Raw genomic sequence first — 6643 nt, 5'->3', positions numbered from 1 at the left:
GGGAAATAAGGTCTCCGGGGCATGCCTCATGCCTCAAAACAGGCAGAGTTGTTGCTACCAAAAGTCTCAGTGGACCTCCTCACAACTGTATATTTCAGCACGTGAAAACCCTCTGCAATTGGAGGTTTTACATAGGACTTCTTGCCCTTTGTAAAATGAGAAGAACTCTGTCTTTTATGATCCATGGCATTAAGAGTGAGCTGTAAAAGGTGATAGACTGTGAAAGCCCAGGAGATATCATATAATGTTGTCATAAACTTCAGCAGAGAATGAAATAATGTGACTGTGAAGTAAATAAAAAAACAAAAAATGCAGGGGAGAGAATAAGCAAGATTTATAGATGTAATTCATTTTATGATGAAAGGTTTCCCCCCTGCCTTAGTCCCATTAAGCTATTTGAGGCCATTTATTTAATTAAAACTCTCCCAAAAAGAATGTAAGTTTCTGCCATTGTTTGCCTTTCTTCTTGTTGTTAATGGCTGAAGGAAGACACTTTGATGTGAAAGCAGGCGAGATATTAGACTGTGGCATGTGTGTGTCAGGCAGTGGCCTGTGGCGAAAGATGACAAATCATTTTAGCATTCAGTGACTTGGCATGAAGAAACATACTGCCTGATCCTATTATAGAGACTGTCCTGTGCAAGGAAAATTCTTAACAACAGGGATATTTTAAGGTCACTGGTAAAATAATTACTTAGACCTAAAACATTTTTCTTTGCTGAGCATAATCGTTTGCTGGTCTCACTGAGCAGTAAATAATAGCACCTCTGTGTGTCAGTGGGTATCAGGTGGTTTTCCTGGCGGCTCTTCAGTTTTCCTGCAGATTGGAGTGGCTGAGATTGCTCTACTGGCTCTGAGCTGTTTTGCAGAAGACATGAGATTTAGAGTTCCTGTGTTTTCAGAGGCAGAGGCAGAAATAAATACAGGTTTCCATCTGTGTAGTGCCATTGGGCCTGGTTCTGTAGGAAGTACTCCTTTTTATATCTCTAAGGTGTCCCTATTTCCTTGTTGGATATTTCCAAAGATAGGCAATGTTTTTACCTCTCTTCCTGTGTTTCACTCTAGGGAAAAGTGGTTTAATCTACAAAAATAGCTTTCAGAAATTCCTTTCTATATGCAGTTCTACTAATGATTACCGACAATGGTGTAATTTGCCATCATTTTCTCTTGATGTACTTTGAAAACACATACAAGAGACAAAAAAATTTTAGCACCATGTAACTAGACAGGTTTCTGCTAGTATCATCCATGGGTGTTTTAAAAGACAGCTGGAAGCAACACATAAAAATCCATAAAATAGAAGTTATTTAATATATTTATGCTTTCAATTTATCTTTCCTCTTGATTTTTGAGCCCACTTATACTGGAAGATTTCTGGAAGAGGCATTATTACATATCATGTGCTAGCGAAGCTTCAAGCAAGAACTTCAATATCTGTAACAACACATAATGCCAATATCCAAGGAAATGGCATAAATAATAGGCTAAAATGTGGTCTGAACAACATGAAAGAATTTTCTTATTTAAAGGAAGTGAATAATTTTAGTGTTGGGAAGAGAGTGGTATTAAAGAACCTGCTGTCAGATTTTCTCAAATGAGAATATATTGAGTTTTGCTATACTTTTCTACTTACTGTCACTTACTGCTGGAATTCCTGTCTCAAATAAATCAGTAAATTAACATAAAATGTCCTCTGCGCATAGAATGACTGTGTAGAGACTTGCTGTGCTATCTTACAGTCTCTTTCATGAGAAAAATTGCAATAATTAAAAGTTAATCTAGCGGGAGAGATACCACTGTACTTAGCATCACTCAATGTGGGTTATGGAAATATACTTTAAAGGAGGCTCTTTTATCTATTGAAGTCACATGGTAGAATACTTGAGAGGATTACAAATGAATTTGTCTGCAGGATAAAGCCTGCTGTCCTGACAGATTAATTCTCTGAGTACTGTAAAACCGCTATCAAAAATACTATGCTTTGCAACTTCCTTGTAATGAAATAAACATCCTTTGTTATGCGGTTGTGCTGAGTTTGCTATTAGAATTATTATTACTGTGACTCTTATCAACCTCAACAATACTTTTATTGGCAAAAGGCATAGACACAAAATGTTACCATGGGACTTATCAGACAGAAGATGAGATCAACAATGCATCCAGGAATAAGGTGTGCAGGAACTGGATTCAAAAGCCAGTGCCTGAATTGACTGGGAGAGCTTTCTCATGACTTAAGACTTATGTCTCCAAAGTGCTCCGTATCATGTTCACGTGAAACAGTCTGGGTCGGTTATTTAATATATGCTATCATAGTTTAAGTGAAAGTTAAATGGTTAAAAGGCAATCACAGAAAGCAGAGGTGCTTGATTTTCCTCTATGGATTGGCTTTTCTGAAGTCAGTGTCATTCTACTTTGCAACATGACCAGGTTTTCAAAACTTCTTGCACATTGTCAAATATTAGATATCAGTCACTTTCTTTACTTACCTACAAATGCAGCTGATTGCATGGCCATTTGCATAACCATTCTTTATTTTACATGCAGATGCTGCAAAACTTTAATTTCTTTTCTTTTTAATGAAGCAGTTGTATTACAGTCATTTCACGAATACAAGCCGCACTGAGTATAAGCCGCATCTCTGGGTGTTGGCAAACATTTCGTTCTTTGTCCATAAATAAGCCGCACCTGAGTATAAGCCGCTCTGTCGTTTGCAGCGAGGACCCGCGTGCAACAAAGCTGCCAATTAGTAACAGAACCGCGGGAGGGCGGGGTTTACTGGCTGAGCTAAGGCTGTGCAGGCTCGGCCCGCTCGGGGCTGCCGACAGGGCCAGGTGGTCCAGCCCGGCGCTGCCGCTCGGCGGGGCCGCTCGGGGCCGGCTGCCGCCTCTGGGCTCGCTCGCCCTGGCCCGGCGCTGCCCCGTGGTGGCAGACAGGGACGGAGCCCTCCGCCGCGCCCGCAGGCGGGGACGGAGCCCCCCGCCTTCTCCCCGAGCCGCGGCGATGGCGTCACGGGCCCCCCCCCCCCGCCGCCTCCCCGAGCCGCGGCCATGGGGGCACGCGACCACCACGCGACCGCCACGTGACGTCCCCCGACGCCAGACCCACCCCCCCCCCCCCGCCCCACCACGCGAGCCCCCCCAAGCGAGCGCCACGCGAGCTCCCCCCCCCCCCCCACGGGAGCCCGCCCCCCCCCACGCTAACCCCCCCCCAAGCGAGACTACCCCACGTGACCTCCCCCCCACAGGCAACCCCCCCCTCCACGCGAGCCCCACCCACGCGAGCGCCACGCGAGCCCCCCCCACCACGACCCGAGCCCCTCCCACGCGAACCCCCCTCCCCACACAAGCTCCCCCACGCGTGTTTTTCCACGCGAGTTTTTCCACGCGTGTTTTTTCCACGCGTGTTTTTTTCCACGCGTGTTTTTTCCACGCGAGTTTTTTCCACGCGTGTTTTTTCCACGCGTGTTTTTTCCACGCGTGTTTTTTTCCACGCGTGTTTTTTCCACGCGAGTTTTTCCACGCGTGTTTTTTCCACGCGAGTTTTTTTTCACGCAAGTTTTTTTTTCACGCAAGTTTTTTTTCATGCGTGTTTTTTCCACGCGAGTTTTTTCCACGCGTGTTTTTTCCATGCGTGTTTTTTCCACGCGTGTTTTTTCCACGCGAGTTTTTTCCACGCGTGTTTTTTCCACGCGAGTTTTTTCCACGCGTGTTTTTTTCCACGCGTGTTTTTTCCACGCGTGTTTTTTCCACGCGAGGTTTTTTCCACGCGAGTTTTTGCCGCAATGCATTATGGGTAGGCGGGGCCGCAATGCATTATGGGTAGGCGGGGCCGCAATGCATTATGGGTAGGGGGCCGCCGCAATGCATTATGGGTAGGCGGGGGCCGCAATGCATTATGGGTAGGCGGGGGCCGCAATGCATTATGGGTAGGGGGCCGCCGCAATGCATTATGGGTAGGCGGGGGCCGCAATATATTATGGGTAGGCGGGGCCGCAATGCATTATGGGTAGGCGGGGGGCCGCAATGCATTATGGGTAGGCGGGGGCCGCAATGCATTATGGGTAGGCGGGGGCCGCAATGCATTATGGGTAGGCGGGGGCCGCAATGCATTATGGGTAGGCGGGGGCCGCAATGCATTATGGGTAGGCGGGGGCCGCAATGCATTATGGGTAGGGGGCCGCCGCAATGCATTATGGGTAGGCGGGGGCCGCAATGCATTATGGGTAGGCGGGGCCGCAATGCATTATGGGTAGGCGGGGGGCCGCAATGCATTATGGGTAGGCGGGGGCCGCAATGCATTATGGGTAGGCGGGGGCCGCAATGCATTATGGGTAGGGGGCCGCCGCAATGCATTATGGGTAGGCGGGGGCCGCAATGCATTATGGGTAGGGGGCCGCCATGCATTATGGGTAGGCGGGGGCCGCAATGCATTATGGGTAGGGTGCCGCCGCAATGCATTATGGGTAGGGGCCGCCGCAATGCATTATGGGTAGGGGCCGCCGCAATGCATTATGGGTAGGCGGGGCCGCAATGCATTATGGGTAGGGAGCCGCAATGCATTGTGGGTAGGCTGGGCCGCAATGCATTATGGGTAGGGGGCCGCCGCAATGCATTATGGGTAGGCGGGGCCGCAATGCATTATGGGTAGGCGGGGGCCGCAATGCATTATGGGTAGGGGGCCGCCGCGATGCATTATGGGTAGGCGGGGCCGCAATGCATTGTGGGTAGGCTGGGCCGCAATGCATTATGGGTAGGGGCCGCCGCAATGCATTATGGGTAGGCGGGGCCGCAATGCATTATGGGATTGGGACCGCCGTTTGTGGGGCATAAACTGGGGCTCCCAGTGGGGGCTCTGAGCCGCCCCCATTCAAAATTTGAGCAGTTTTGAGCAGGGGGGACATTTCAAGGGGCAACCTCAAAACTGCCCCGCTGAAGAGGGGCAGGGTTCCGTTTTTGGGGAGGGGGGTATCCTGTTTTTGGGAGTAGTCTCTATTTTGGAAGGTTCCATTTTCGGGAGGGGGCCCGTTTTTGGAAGGTCCCATTTTTTGGGAGGAGACCTCATTTTGAGGAGGGGTCGCATTTTTTGGAAAGTCCCGTTTGTTGGAAGGAGCCCCCATTTTTGGGGAGGGGGTCCCGGCCATGTCCGAGCCCTTCAGCCACTTCATGCACGCGCTGGTGCGGGCGCTGCCCCCTGTGTGTTCTGGGGGGGATCGTGCCTGTTGTCCCCCCACCCTGTGACCCGCCCTGTCCACACCCCAAGCTCAGGCGGCTCTGTGGATCCGCGGGGTCTCTGTGGATTCTGTGGGAGGGTTGTGCCCGCTGTCCCCGCCCCCGCCATGACCCCTTTGTTCCCCTCCCCAGCTCCCGGGGCTCTGGAGGATCACTGCGGGTTCTGGAGAAGTTGTGCCCGCTGTCCCACCCGCCCCCCCTGGGATCCCCCTGCCCCCCCTCCCCAGCTCGGGGGGCTCCGGGAGGTGCTGGAGCAGCTCCAGCTCTGCGTGCTGTCGGTGACGGACGAGGGGGCGGCGCTGGACGGGGGTGACGTTCTGTTCACCGGTGAGTCTGAGGGGCACCAGGACCCCCGGGACCCTCCTGGGACCCCTTCCCGGACCCTCCGGGGGTCCCAACCGCCCCCTGCCCCCCAGAGTCCAGGAATTCTTTGTGGGAATCTCGCCCTGGACCAACCTGCGAGGGGCCGAGGCCATGGCCGACGTCTTCAGGGTGAGACCCCCGGGGGGCTTGGGGGGCTCAGATCCCCTGGGGGGGTTTGGGGGCTCTGGGTGGGATTTGGAGGGAATATCAGAGGGAATTTGGGGGTTCAGACCTGCAGAGGGTTTAGGGGGATCTTGGGGGAAATTTGAGGGGCTTTGAGGTTTTTGGGGGGAATTTGGGGGCAATTTGCGGGGGCTTTGGGGGGTTTAGGGGGCTCTGGGTGGTTCAGACCCTTGAAAATTTTGGGGTTCAAACACCTGGGGGGTTTGGGAGAAATTTGGGGGGGCTTTGGGACGATCTTAGGGGAAGTTGGGGGGGCTTTGTGGGGAAGTCTGGGGGAATTTGGAGGGTTTTGGGGGACTTTGAGGGAGCTCTGGATGGTTTAGACCTCCAAGAAATTCTGCTGTTAAGAGCCCTGGAGGGTTTGGGGAAATTTGGGGGCAATTTGGGGAAAAAATCTGGGGCGCTTTGGGGGAAATTTGGGGGGGCTTTGGGGGAAAAATTTGGGGCACTTTGTGGGGGATCTTTTTTGGGGGTTTTCTTGGTGTCTGCAGCAGTTCCAGGGAGGTTTCTGGAGGTCCTGACCCCACCCACGCCCCTTCCCCAGGACTTCATGGTGTCCATGGTGCCCGTGGGGCACCTCAAGGGCTTCCTGAGCATGGCCGACCCCCAGACCATCGCCCACAGCTGCAGCCACGGTGCCCGGCGGGCTGTCAGGGTGGGGAGGGACTTCGGGGGGGAAAATCACAATTTGGGGAGGGGGGAGGGGAGGGGGAGACCCCCCCAGGGGGTCCCCAAAAAACTCAATGAGACCCCAAAAACTCAATGAGACCCCTGAAGGGATCCCAAAATTCGGTGAGAGCCCAAAAACCTCTGAGACCCCAAAATCCCAGTGGGACCCCTAAACAGCCCCATAAAAACCTGGTGAGAGC

Source organism: Catharus ustulatus, chromosome 4, assembly GCF_009819885.2.
Source record: "Catharus ustulatus isolate bCatUst1 chromosome 4, bCatUst1.pri.v2, whole genome shotgun sequence".
In the NCBI taxonomy this organism is placed as follows: Eukaryota; Metazoa; Chordata; class Aves; order Passeriformes; family Turdidae; genus Catharus; species Catharus ustulatus.
The sequence above is the reverse complement of the archived record's forward strand: the minus strand, read 5'-3'. Positions refer to the sequence as shown.